Here is a 15,219-nt window from a genome sequence, read left to right as displayed (position 1 = left end):
TCTTAATGGTCAAACGAGATGGGCATGTCTGACTGGGTGTTCTCTCGGTCAGGTGGAGTTTCTCTTCCTCCTTTCTTCCTGAACGGTGCAACTCCATAGTCCACACCCTACTACTGCCAGTGAGTACGTTGCAGTCACCCTCTTCATTACTCATTACGAGGAGCTGTGTTTAGAATCGTGAGGCTGTTCCTGTGGGTCATTCGCACCTTGGTCCTCTCACCCCTTCTGATGTCTGGTACTTTTACTGCCTTGCAATTCTAATATGTACTCAATTGAAAATGAAGACCATTCTCTAGCTGGGTGTGTAAGACTTGGTACACATTCTGAGCCCTAGAGGATTGACGTGGTGAAATGCCCCCCCCCCCCCCATGTGTAAATTCTTATGTATTCAGTGGCCCCAAGCGCAAACTAGTATCTCCTTATCAATGTAATCAATGTACTGGATAATTTTGCTTGGACAGTGTGTTGTAGAGGCAAATGCCTTTTCCGTGTTGCTACCTTTGTGTTGAATTGGCTCCTAGGCCATAAACACTGGTATCCACAGTGCTAAACATGTCCAGCTTTGAGTTAAAAAGGTATGAGAAAAAGAACGTTGAGCATGTGAAACCTGACTTTTTGCAACACCGCCTATTGGAGTAAGGACCACTCAGGTCTAAAAAATGTTTGCAGCGATCTTATGGACTCTTTTCTCCGAGAAGACTAGGAAAAAAATTGCATAGTATTTTGCTAAACCCAGGAATAAATTCAGCCATTGTGTTGAGGCTGGGGCATCTACTATGACGTGGATAAGATGCATCTAGTATTTGAAGCCATCTGTGCCCGAGATAATGTGTTACTCAGGAACCCAGATTTTTCTTTTCTCAGATAAATGCGTTCTGTCTGGAGTTTTTAGCATACCCTCTTGAGGGGTAGTATTGACTTGCCAGTGTTTGAAAATACATCAAAATGTCAAACTGAAATCTGCTCCTTTCCTGATAATTTAGAATAATTGGTTATTTATAATGCGCTCAACACCCAGAGGTGTCCAAGTGCGGACCAGGGAATCAAACCTGTGTTTCTCCGCATCTTGCTTCCAAAGAGCGCGTGTTGCCCCTGAGCTATCCTCCCGAATCCATGTCATGTAGTAGTGAGTCAATCATCTGTTGAAAGATGGAGTCTTCAGAAGAAAGCCCAAAAGGCATGCACATTTATCTGAACCTGCCAAATGGGGTGATGGAAGTAATCAGTGGCTTTAATTCCTTGTGGAGGTTATTTTGGTGGTAGCTGTCTCGTGTCCAATTTTGAGAGGTTCTTGGTATTTTGGATCATAAGCACCAGTTCTGATTTGCTTAGTAGGGGACAGCGGTCAATGACTTTCTCTGCTTATACTTCTCAAGTGTACACAAAGGAGAACTTTTGTTAGAGGAGAGTTGATTAATAAGTACCATGGGGATTAGCCATTCGATGATTCTACCAGTTTAATGTTTTTGTCGTGTCGTTTTTGTAATGTGTCCTTCAATGCCTGGTGAGTTATGTTCACAATAGACATACTCTTTCACTGGGTCGGTTCGTCTAAAACTAATTTTGTATATGAAGTTCTTCACACATCCAAGAGGGTGCCTGCCAAAAAGGTCTTTTGGTGGTTCACTATATCCTTCCACTTTGTCATGTGTAATGAGTGGAGTATGGCGTGTGTGCACAATTTTTTTTTAGTATTACACTTGAACATGCTGTTTACAGACATTATTCTGCTCCGTTATTACAATGGGGTTTGCAGTTTACTTGGCACATTTTCACACTGGGAGGTATACAAGTTGTGAACACAGTTTACACATTAAATCTTTCTTTAATGCCTGGATGTTTTACAGTGGAGCGAGTATGCAGTTAAAACACAGCAAATGTTATACTCGGAATGGTTAACAGTGAAGTGAAACGTCTATGTACAGTAGATCTTTTTCTGTCAAGAGGTATTCGAGTACAGTACACCGTTTGTGTGGAGCTTTGCCACTTTACCGCCAAAAAATGTTTCTACGGAAAAGGATCTTGCATGCATTAAAAAAAAGAAAAAGAAAATAATTGGTTGTGTCCCCGTGGAGTGGGTTGTATGGGGGTGACCAGCAACCCCACTGGAACAGTAAAGGGGAAGAGGAAAAAGGGATAGCTGAAGGTTGACACGCAAAAGTGATCCTGATCTGTTTATGCTCAGTACTGGTTTCCTTCATTCTCATGGGTGTTATAGTGGAGTAGGCAGTTTTTGCCACTTTGGTTGAGTACAACATTCAATTTTGTTTACCCATGCCAGCCCAAAATTCCTGTTCCATGCCTTGCAGAGTATCCCTGAGTAACTTAATTGATGCACCACTGTAAGCGGTCAGTTCAAAGTTCACTTTCTTCATAGTTATTTGGTCCGTAACAACCATTTCGTTCCAGGCGGACACAGGAATGATGAAGATCCAGAGTCCGCCATCATGTTCACTTTCTGTCTGTCAACTGAAACTATACAATATGGTTTGGGTCTTCTCTTGCTCCTGGAGTCAATAGTCAAGGTGCTTCTTGTGGAGCAATTTCATCACTTACCTTTTTTCCACTCGGCATAACTGATGAATTTTCTGGATTTATGGGTACATACTGGTGAAAATGTCCAAAGAGTAGTAACTCTAGGCTAAGTGGCTTTCAATAAAACAGCAATGACACTGTGGCTTTTCTAGAAGTTTGCTTTTCAGACTTTTGAAGGTGGGAGGTGGGGCACGTGCGGCCTCTACACCTTGCCCGTAGGGGATGGCGAGTACCTTGGAAAAGCGCTGATGGAGGATTATCCTTCATTCTATTTATTGTTTCCTCAATGGTTCACACAGTTTGCAGTGCTTTATCCAGCGATATGCCTTTATCCAAAGTGATTTTTTCTTGAATTTGATGGTTATTGGTGTAAACCACAATTATGTCTCTTGACAGAGACAATTTGATACCACGCCATCTCATCTAACTTCACTACATAGTTGTCTGGTGGCTCATTTGTGGCCCAAGCATTTCAATTAAGTTTTATTTTGTTTAGCACCACATTTTTGTATTTTTGAAAAGGGGCACGCTAACCTTATCGATTCCGAATATGCACTGACGTCATCTTAGCGTGGTGGAGGTTCAGCTTTGAGACATTCAGTGTCCTGTCCTTCCATCCCCTTGGGCGTTTAATCGCATTGCCTCCTTTATTTGCACGGCATAACCTGGCCTCCAATTGCATCCATACATGTTTCAAAAAGAGGTAGCCAATTGATCACCAGAACTTGGGGGCGAGGGGTCCCAAAAAAGAGTTAACCAATGGGTCACCAGAACTGGGGCCGTCCCAGAGGTCGGCAGAAAGGGTGGGTGGAGTAGCGCTGTGCATACCTCTTGCAGGTGTGTTTTGTGTGGGTTCGTTTGTTCACTGTCACCAATGGAATGTCTGGTCTCACGGAAACGTGACACTGAAGCCAAAGAAATCGATTATCAGGCTTATTTAGCACAAGCGTGATGTGCAGTCTGGAAGGGCTCTAGGGTGCCCGAAACCAGTAGTGCGCTGCAGGTGAGCGCCCTTCCCAATTGCGTATATGCGCCGTGTTCTCGCGCCCGGCAGCTTTGCGTCACGCTTGGCGCGACAAGAATGGAGACAATAAATACCGCATGGTGAAACGTGTTTTTTATACGATGAGGTATTACAGTGGAGGCTGTTACCTTGCACACAATGCGGGTTTGTAGAATACTCGGGGTATCATATGCTGTTTACACAGTAAATGTTATTATGATCCGAGATATTGCTGCCGAGTAGGATCCTTTACACAGAGTGCATTATTTTTATAACGAGGTATTACAATGGAGTATGTAGTGTGTGTGTACAGTACTTGTTTTTTATAGTTGGGTATTTGTATATTGAAAGGCGTTTATTGCAGGAGGGTATACGGGGTTTACACTTAAGGTATTGCAGTGGAGTCTGCGGTTAGTGCATTGCGTACGTGTCTTGGATTCTCTGAGGTATTACAGTGAAGCCTGCTGTTTGCAGGGATTGAAAGGCCCTCCGCACTGGGATGGATTACAGCAGAGGCTGCTGTTTACCCTTACCCTGGTGCACTTTGCTTTAAAGCCTGGGATCGGCTCCCATTGATGTTGGGTGCCTCCCTGCCCCGATTTCCCTCTCTTTTCCTGTTATGCCTCGGTCTCTTTTTTCCTCCCCGCCCTCCTCCTCTCACATTGCTGTTGACTGATTAATACAATAAACCTGCAGCCGAAGCTGTCCGGCTTCTTTTGAAAACCTGCTCGTGGAATCAAAGAGCGGCGCCTTTGATTCTGTGTTGAGCCCTGGGGGCCGTCTTGGGAGGGAAGGGGGCCGAGCTCCTTGGAGGCAGGAACCTCACATGATCTGATCTGCCTGAGTGATGCAGTAATAACAGCTCTGTGGGAACAGGCAAGCAACAAAGGCCCGGCTCCACCTCCACCTCCTGGCCTTCTCAATGCACACGGGGAGTGATCGTTCGGGGAGGAGGCGTGAACCAGGGCGGGGAGTGGAGACGATTCAGGGCGGAGGGAAAGGCGGGTGACTGGGAGGAGACGGAATGGAGGGAGGAGTGAAGACTGAGGGGAGGTGAAAAGACGAACACGCGCCCGTCTGAGCAGCACCCTCTGAGGGAGGTTAAAAGTAGGGTAGAAGGAGAGGGTCGACTAGAGCGAGGCAGTGAGATGGAAAGTGGAGGGAATGGATGCGCAGCAGAACCTGCTCCACCGCCCCCCCCCCCACCATATCCAATGTCCACATAGGAAGCCCTGAAGTACACTGTTGTGTACTTAAGGAACATTGACACAAATGCCTCCCGTTGCAAAGCACTACAGGACCAACTAAAGCGATGCCAAGATGCTGGCCCAACACGAAACACTCCAAGCAGCACAATAAAAACGGACTACCACACAGATGTATCTGAGATGATATCCACCTCCCAGAGCCAGGGACACGTAGAGGCTATTGGGAAGCAGAGCCCTGGTAATACAAACGTGTGGGAACACATTTCATAACAATGTAAAGACAGTGATCACCACACACCACATCATCTGCCAGCATGGTTACTTGCGAGAATTCGAGAACAGGTTACTCACATAATCCCTAAATAAAAGGCCTTGTTTCTGTATGGAAGTGGGAGGGGGGGAGAACAGGAGTCACTACCTTCTATCGGGATGCAGGCGAACCGGACACAAACGGAGCGTAGCAAGATTTGTCTCTAAAGATCAGAATGAGAAAAGGGATGTCACACAATTCGCATAAAACAGACCGCAGAGGAACGTATAACATCGCACCTAATGTCCCCCTTTGTGTTTACTCTAGCAATACCTGTCTGACTCTTCATGCCAACTAAATGTAATGGGGGGGGGGGGGCGGCATGCAAGGAGAAAAAGGGTAGATTGAAGAACGAGGGTTCGAAATGAGGGTGGGGTCATTAGGCGGGCACTAGCAGAATTCCATGGCATACTGTTCCTTCGAATGAAACCTTTCGCTAATCGCAGGCATCAGGTCACGTGTACATGACTTTGTGCAAACCCCCCACCCCTTTTAGTGTTAGGCACAACCCTCATCCCGTGTAGAGACTACAAGACGTGATGGTAGAGGTTTGTGCAGCATGAACCAATGGAAGTCGCCGGAGAGGCACCATTTCCTGAAGAGTGCTGAATGTGATTTGAAGAGGATTAATGCTTCATAGGAGGGAGATCACATTTAAGTGAGGCATCTGGCTTGTGGGGGGTGGGAGTACACATCAGGGAAATAAAGGGCTGTAAATAAGTCAGAAGGGCGACTCTCACTAAACATAGGTCATCTGTGTGTTGTTCAAAGCTACATGACAAAGAAGGAATTAAAGCGATACCTTGCCCCCCAAAAAGAAGGAAGCGTAAAAAAAAAAAAATCCCAATTCCATTCCCCTTGTAGGACAAAGGTCTCCAAGTTGCCCTTCAAGAAATATCTGCTCCTTTATCAACAAAAGTTGCAACACAAAGGATGACTTATCCGTTCAAGTCAAATGACCTAGTAGTCTTGTCCATGACAGAACAAGGTCCCATAGATCCAACCAGGGATCCTTAAGGTAACCAGCAACTGGCAGTCACCAAGCGGTCACCCCACCAGATAGCCATCACCACCAATATGCTGTGCAAATTGCAGAGGTTACACTTGATTTATGCCAGCTAGTACAGCAGCACAAGACCTGCAATAATGCAATAATGCTGGTGGCCATGCCAACTGGTAGCAAGGCCTTGGTGGCTGCAGCTCTTGAGTTGATGCCCACCGGACTGTGAGTTCTAACACATCCAACTACACTTCATAGTGTTATCTGGATACTGATATGAACAGCACATAAGGGAAGAGCACCAATGAGATTTTAAGCCTTTGGGACAGGGGTGAAGACTAGATGCCGGAAAGGGTGGAAAGTTAACATGAAGGGGCTTCAGAGGATTAAGACTGGGGTGTGTACCGCCTTCACCCCGCTCACCCACACCAGACCCGTACGTGATGCTACATTAATGCTTGTCAATTCTTGGTCTTCTTTTAAAGAGTTGGCACAGCGGACTACAATGTGCATCCATTACAAAACAGCTGCCAGGACCCACCAGGGTTGTGTACAGCCACAAACCTAGAAAATGTCCCTCAGGGTACACAGCCTCGGAAAGGCCAGGGGCGAAAGAGGAGGTTATGAGGAGGACATGGGAGTTATTCCAGGTCCCAAAACTGGGACAGGGTCCCAAAATATTTAAGAACATTGGTGAAGAAAAGTCACAGAAAGCCAAACGAAACCTGGGAACACGTCCTGAATAACTCAACTGAATAACTACATCCAACTCTAAATGCCTCCCTGCTGGAGCCCTTTGGTCTTCTAGCTCAAACTCCAAGCAGAGGCAGAGTGGCAGGTATCTCGGTATCTCTCTCTCTCTCTCTCTCTCTCTCTCTCTAGGTGATGGCCTCCCTGCCCCTCTCAGACTTCAGCCAGATCTCCTTAAGTTCCGGAAGCTTCTCAGACCCTCCTTTGCTCTTCTTTCCCTCTCCCCCATCCCCTGCTAATGTCCCCCCTCTACCTCCTTAGACTGGCTGCCTGGTTCCTTCAGATTCTTACAGGGCATCAGGCCCTCCTTGACCACGCTACCTCTGCACTTCGTCTTCTCTGCCCCTCCCCCAAACCTGCACTTGCCCCTCCGGGCTCCATCCCCCTGCACTAGCCTGGCTAGCCCTTCCAGCGCCGCCCTCATCCGCTCAGCATGTCGACCATCTTCCCTGCACTCTCTGCATTCCCCTGGCACTTGTCCACCTGGCCTCCCCTTGACACTAGCATAACCTATGGGCCTTTGTGCCCTAACCGGCACCCCCACCCACAAACTTCTTGTTACTGCATTTGCACAATCCAAATGACAAGGCCTAGTAGGACCGTTTTTGTCTTTCTTCATCCATGCCCCACCCGTCTTGTTGCGCCTTGAAACACATTTTGCTGTAATGGGGCATTATACATACCCAATAAATTAAGTAAATTAGTCCCAATTCCAGGGTCTGTGTCCTGAAGAATAGAGTGGACAAAAGTAAACAATCACAAGAAAAGGGACTCCAGATGTTGGAAAGAGGTGTTGGGCAAAGGATAGCAGCTTCTTGGGCGAGTGCCCATGCAGCCTAAAACGGGATTAGCTGCTCCCAGGTGCATACGCGGGGCGTTCTATGAAACGAATCCAAAACGACCCTGGGAATAAAAAAACAAACAATTCCATGCGAATGGTTATAGCAAGAACAGCAGCTCGGCAGAGAACCCAAGTCTGCGCCATTGATATGGATAACCTGTACTTTAACTACTCCAAAAAAAGCAGCTGCAGCCTTCTTCCACACACTGGTGTGGGTAAGGAATGCTTGGGGAGGGGTTTTGATGGAATGGTAGAAATGTTAAAGTCCAAATTCAGGTATTGTCAAGGTTTGGGATGTTGCCACCAAGCCTAAACTTTGATGGCAAAAGGAAAATCTTGTCTGGAATGTGTTAATCTAACAATATCTACAAGCGATAAACACGAAGCTCCCACTTCCTTCTTGATACCGATTGACAATTTAGACATGGAGCAGTCCACAAAGATTTAAATGCTGACACAAACACCATGAGCAGTTAAACTAAACCAAAAAGAGACCTTGCATGTGGCACATTATAAAAACCTAGTAAATAAATAAATGCAGAAACACATGCACAGTTCCTCGTGCAGAAACAATGTCATACACAGTTGTGCAGTTACACCCCTACACCACGCAGATGAAGCGTTTCCATCCTGAACCATAGTCCTTTACACCAAGCACATGACCCTCCCCCCACCCCCCTGGCCTCAACACACACAACAATTACTTGCAATCACACTCACAACAACATTAACTTGTGCCAAAAGAATCCTGTAACAAAAATAGCCCACGGTACAGTTACATGTCTAAAAACACGGTGCAATAGCCTTGAGGTTTATGATGTTGCATGTACTTCACAGTTAAATGCAGATGGTAGGTACTGCGCTGTGAAGTCATGCAAAATCATGCTTTGCCATGTACTGTGCCAAGCTAGAAGATATACACCTAAAATAGGTGGCAAAAGCTGTAACACACTCGGCAGGGCAAACACTTGATGCAAGTGACTGCACATACCCTGTGATCTTCCAATGGGGAGCGCCCCCAGATACACACCGGTATGAACACTTCTCAAACACAGGCAAGCTTCCCTAAAAGCATCCCCTGAATGGAAGGACGAACTGTGGCAGCCTCAAAGATGCAAAGAAAACTCTACCAAAACCCAGAAATCAGAATCATGAACATGGCTGTAAGCATTACAACTCTGGATTTTTAAATGTCTGCATATGCTTGTTACCAAGGAAACCATTGGCCCACCTGAGAGGAAAACAAGCAGCAAGATGGGTTCCTCCCAAACACCCTGAAGAACAGGAAACGGGAATGAATGTGGAGGGAAAACTATAATGCGAACCAAAGCCTTCTATCAAATGCATCAGTGCAAATGGAGGGCAAAAAGTACTGAAAGCAAATAACCAACACTATGCAAAACACACAATGGAAGTTGGAACACAGCTGAAGAAAACGTTCAGAGTTGTAACAGAGCCCCAGAACCTAACAGCTTGGAATAAATGATCAACTGTGAGGTAAGGTAAGTACCATAGGATGCCACAGCAAAGCCAACACCCTTGAATATATTAAAATCACCCTTGAATATATTAAAATCCATCACAGGATCCGATTTTACAAACGGTGTGAAAGGAAACAACTGGGCATGTGCACAAACTAATCCCTACCGCTGGCTATCCCAATATTATCTTGCTATGTCAAGACACTCATGAAAAAACATTAAATCAAGATGATCCAGCCAACTTCTGCCCTATATCCGAAATCCTCTACAACTACTTGAGAGAAAAGTTGATCAGCTTGCAGCGCATAGAAAAAAATAGCACAATGGGGTAATGAATGAGCATGGCTCTCAATCTGCGACAAATGAAGAAAAGTAAGGACAATTGCTCCCTCATTGTCTTTGACATCTTTGCGGCATTTAATATAAATAGCTCACTCATTAGGTAGAGATAGGATGAAGTTTGTCCGACCAGCACAGCAGTGCAATGATGGATATCCTAAAACTGGAGAGAGACCACATATTTACACCTTTTCAATTGGACCCATGAATGGCCACCTGCAATGTCTGGTATATATATATAGCATTTCACCACTTCGGTTTAATATACACATGGAAACACACATAAGAATCATCTTCAAACTCACCCACATGCTACAACTACACAGAAGACACCCAAATAATTGTCGAGCTTAAAGAAGACAACAAGGACAAAGAAAACGGACTGTACAACTGATTCACAAAAGTGGACGATTGGATCAAGCACGTCCACAATCATTTAGTGTCCCGTTTTTAAAGAAGGAAATAGATATGATGCAAGATGCTATCGGACAAATTCACTTATTGAGTCGTCTGCAACATAGTTTGGTAGGCTTATTTACCAATTATTGATTGGGCTAGAACAAACAACATTGCTGAACAAATAACATTGCTACAGAAGAACAGTGTGGATTTAAAGAAGGAGTGGGACCTATTGAGCCATCTTTAAACTTCAGATTACTCCTAGACATATATGTTATAAGACTCCAGTTTATCTGGGGTTTATGGATTTGAGCTCAGCCTTCTATTGCGTTAAATTGCAAAATGATGGGAATCCCTTTGCCTGGGCCCTTGATATGTTGATTGCGTTGCATAGCGTTCTTCCTGCCTAGGTTCGTCAAGACAATTCCTATGCATTCAGTGTAACTCGTGGAGTAAGACAAAGTTGTGTGCTGGCCCCACTTTTGTTCAATTTCTAGGTCATTTCTCTACTAATGAGTGGAGCAAATTGATCCAGGATACACAGAGAATGGGGGGCAGGAACATCTGTGTATTTTTTATGCAGATGTTGCAGTTATACTGGCTCCTACTCCGAATGTACTACAGAAATATGCGAGCGGTAATACGGATGTTAGGACTGCTGAAGACCATGTTCTGAATGTCAATAAATCTAATTTATTACACATGTTGGAAGATGTAGAGATAAATTACCCATAATTTTGGGCAACTGTTCGTAGTTTAAAATGGATCAACCAATCCGCCGATTTGGGAATTAACTTTAGCAATAACATGGGTGGTGGGGGTTCTGCCACTATATTTGGCCAGGTCAATGGTGCTATCCATAACTATGGAAGGTGGGTAGTAGGTCTAGCATGTGATTCGATTTTGCCAAGTTACCTTGCAAAGGTAATTAGAATGGGCACTTATGGTGCTGAACTTTGGGGTCATGCATTTGTAATCCTGAAGTAGAAGAAAACTTCTTGTGCAATATCTTTGGGGCAATGAAAAGTGCCCCAACATATGTAATCGATATGGATGCTGGCCTAGACATAAAAGTGACAATAAGTATAAAGCCACTACTATTTTGGGTTAGACTGTGAAACAATTTAAACGTTCATATTACCCATTCTGTGATTCAGGACATGAGTTCAGACGTTTGCTTTAAAAGCCCATTGTGGGGAACTTTGAAGTGAATGGCCATTCCCCTTGAGTAAACTGACAAATGTTTTTCTGAAAGAGCGAGAGACACACCATTCACAAAAGTATGCTTCCTGTTGGATTGGTCATCTTGATCGCTGCCATGATGAAAAAGGTGGTCCTGTAAAATATAAGGTGCACACTTCATACGTAACAGGAGAGATAAACTGCAACCATTTCTAAGGCCTTTAATTGAATCTAGAGACTGGCTGATTAATGCTGTAGACATGCAGAGAACTCAGTATATATTTAAACTTTAAAAAATCTATCTACATGTAAAAATGCAAAGTCCCGATTTACCTTCAAAGACACAAAGGTAAAGTAATGTATTCCTCCAATTACTGCCTCATCAGCATGTCAAAAACAGATGTGGAAATTAAATATGGAAGTTGGAACTTCTGCCACATGAAGAAAAATACTAGGGCCCCAGCATCTGAAGTGTTATCAGCAAAATGACTCAGCCTGGGCCCCAGAACACTTATTTTCACAGCCCTGGAGCTTAAAAGAACTCTTTATTTATCAGCATATTGCATGTGTAGAGACAATACATCTAATTCTAAAATGTGTTTTTGCCTTTCAATGGCAAACTCATGTCATTATGAAATAATCCCAGGACTTCACTACTGTGCCAAGCTCCTAATATTGTTGGCAGGCGGTTCACGTTTGACTTCTAATGAAAAATAATGCAAAGTGTAATGTAGAAATGAAGCATGATTTAAAGTTCTAGTATTTTGCCACCAATTTCACCCCACTCTGAATAACACTTGTTTAACTTGAAAAGGAACATACCTTAACAAGTAACTGAATTCAACTCATTCAAGCAGCCCAACCATCGAAATGTGTGTCCTAGTACCCCAGACCACGAGTTATGGGGGTTATTGTGTTCAAGTAAGAATCACATGGTGAGCAAGGCTTGTTCAAACTGGTTTTTCCAGGCCCTAGTCATATGACGGTTTACTTCAAATCAAAATCATTTGAGCTTCCTGTGTCAGTTAAATGGAAAGGTCCCATTTCCCATGCACCGCCAATGACATCTGCAGGCCAAAGTCAGCAATTATTTGACTTCTTATTCTTGTCAAACTGAAGAAAAGGTTCTGTGTGCAATTCAAATAAACATGTAATCATTTGAAAATTCATATCTCTAGAAAATAAGGTCCTATTACTATCACTTAAAACAACTTTCAATTTATACCTATAAAGGTAATCTTGAAACATTAAAAAAAAAATCGCCTGGTGCATAATTGAACAAAAATAAGACATATGAAAAATAATGGAGTACAGGACGCACAGGAACATTTAACATCTATTATTCCTTCTACTCTACAGAATATAAGGATTTTTATTTTATTAAACTCACACAGTCGCTGCCAGAATTATTGCAATTAAACAAAATGCCTCTCCATAACATGTGGAGTGAAATTCCCTGGGACCTTTGCAGTAAAGGGACTGGTGGAAGCCACACCAGTGTCACAGGAGATGTGGGGAGGAGTAGATCAATATAAAATAGCTGGCACACAAATGGGAGTTATTATTGGAGTGATATCTCTGAGCTAGCTTTATCAAGCTGTTGCATCAAAATTTGTGCTTGAAGTGCCGAAGTGTTATTTCAAAGCAGTCTTCTAAGAATTCATGCCTTAACTGGAGCCGTAGTAAATACCGATATAATAAAAATGTCTTAACCAAGTCTGCCTTCAACCACTTGATTTACAAGCAGTATGCTTGTCCTTCACTTTAGTCCTGATAAAAACAGCATTGGCAACGGCAACAGTTTTGTGTTGTGTATAGATATTAGATGGGCATTTGTCAGGCACTGCTATTATATACCCAGTTACTTGCATCATTTTGCAGCTGCTACTATTAATGGCAAGTTAGTACCATACGGCACTGCCTGGCAAATACATTTCCCATGCCAGAGAAAAGTCAAATCTGTTGGCTTTGCCAATGATTGGTTTTTAAAGTAATGTATTAATTCACTCCCTGTGACCTTTCATTCAGCTTATAGTTCAGGTAAAGTCAAGATAATTCTCCTTGCTCAGTCGGCTTCAACTCTGAACCCCCTACCATCCTTGTAAAAGTATAGGTGAAATAAGATATATATGGCGCATGCTCCTCCCTTCTCCGTCCTTTCTTTTACAAGGTAGAGAATCATTCACAGTAAAATATCCCACAGATTTTGAAAGACATTCAATGAATGGCACATCTGCTCTTTTGCTTCGCTTTTGGCAGACATTTCAAAATGTTATGTTTACACTAGTGTTAGGAAAGATTTCATAATTGTAGGTAATTTTCCTTCCATGTAGCAACCCCCAAACTTTTTGCTGTTATTTTACACCCTGATCTAGACTTTGCCAGAGAAGCGCAGCCTTACGCCGCACTCCTCTGGGCTTTCGCTCAATTCTTACGGGGAAACTGACATGCCCTTAAGACAGTGAGTACCGGGAGACGCCGTTTTCCGTAGTTCTTTCCTCATGTTGCAGCTTTCGTGCAACATGTCACAAGAGGGCACTGTAACCTAATTTACTGCACTCTTGGGTCTCTAGTCATTCCAAAGGCCCTAGAAACTCTCGATTGATCTTTAACGAACTGTGCAAGTGTGTCACGGACGGGACTGGTGGCAGCTATCATTTCTTTGTGTTTTGAACCTCTTTTTGCCATGTTAACCGCGCTTCCCGCGTTTGGCCCAAATGGGTAGCCTGGCCACCAAAATGGCCATGCCACGAGGTTCTTTGACCTGTCCGCCGACCGTCTTGCCCCTTCACCTTCCCCCAGGTCGAGCCGACCCGGGGCAGTCCTTATTTGGTCATGCACTTTCCCGCGAAACAACGCTTTCGCGGACTTCTACATGCCTTGTGTGAGCCTCCAGGATGCGGGCTGGGATGTCTGTTCCCAATACACATCCTGGGTGCCAGAGAGTCTAGAGTGTCTTGAATGCCTGGGACCACCGTGGTCCGTGATAGATCCACGTATGGTGTGAGTGTTTTACGAGCAGATCTCCCATTGGGCCCTCTCAGTTTTGGCGCAAAGGGAACTCTGGATAAGAGGAGGCTGAAAACCCCACTACCAGGTCGATCTCCTGAGTTCTCACGAACAAAGGATAAGGAGCCAAGTATCCTGCAACTAAGAAGCCGAGTCGAGGAATCGCTGGTGACCCGCTGAAGGTTTGGCACCCTGCACTGCTGTCGTCCTACTAGACCACTCGGCCTCTGATCGAACGAGAAGGTCTGCAAAGGTGCTTCGACCCTTTAGAATAGTGGGAAAAACTATTCTCGGCATCTTCACCAAATCCTGTACGTAAGCCTTTGGATGCATCCCTGGGCCATTCAGTGGACTGACCAGCCTACACAGGAATCTTGCTCTGTCACCGCCGTCTGGCTTACTGCTAATCCCATGTCCTTGGCACTCTCACACGATTCGTACACTTGGAGTTCTCAGGTCTGAAGTGAGACATGTGCTTTGGGACCAGAATACACATGGTTGCCGAGTTGCCCTGCTGTGGTAACAAACCTGTGCGTGTTCGCTGCATCTGGGTCACCCTCGACCCAGTCTCCTGCTGTTGCGGAATCTACACGGCGTCGAGACGTCCCTCTGATCGCATCTGAACCTGCCAGTACCGAAACTGAACCGGAGAGGCCTGGGTCTGCCTGCATCGGGGACCGGTGTGTAGTCGATACCCTAACCGGTCGCCCTCCCACAGGCGCCTGTGGCTTTCCATCGCTGTTGTAAACAGCAACCCTTTCCCGCACTCAGGCCCTGTTTCTGGCCCCAAGTGGAGGCCTTGCCTGAGTCACGGGGATTTGTTCACCATCTTTTCGTCCACCTTTCTGAACTGCCTGATTTCCCTGAAGAGACTCTCCTTTACCCGTTGGCACCCACGTGTGCAGGTACTTTTGAGCACAAGGCTCCACTCTTCGTAGGGCTCGGACTTCCTTATAGTTAGGTGGCCTCTGATGTCGAACTGGGTCTAACGATTACTTGCACTGCCTGTTTTCCTCCCCCATCTAGGTGGTCTGCATATTTCGTGCTTCTAACTCTTTAGACCCCTCGGTCTTGTATATATACTTGTATTGATTGTGATGTGTTGGTTTACTGGAGTTTTACCGTGATTCTTTACTATGGTCGATGTTACAAAGGCCTTGTA

At 44.8% G+C, this 15,219-nt stretch overlaps 1 protein-coding gene across 2 annotated transcripts in view; it reads right to left on the bottom strand.

Moving 5' to 3' along the window:
- Positions 1-15,219, bottom strand: part of RNF43 (ring finger protein 43) — a 333,549-nt gene that overhangs the window by 113,917 nt on the left and 204,413 nt on the right. The gene's annotated exons all lie outside the window — the stretch shown is intronic.

The sequence above is a fragment of the Ambystoma mexicanum genome, chromosome 9 (assembly GCF_040938575.1).
Source record: "Ambystoma mexicanum isolate Mex_15411 chromosome 9, UKY_AmexF1_1, whole genome shotgun sequence".
Taxonomy (NCBI): domain Eukaryota; kingdom Metazoa; phylum Chordata; class Amphibia; order Caudata; family Ambystomatidae; genus Ambystoma; species Ambystoma mexicanum.
Note: the sequence above shows the minus strand (reverse complement) of the source record. Positions and strands in the feature narration are given on the sequence as shown.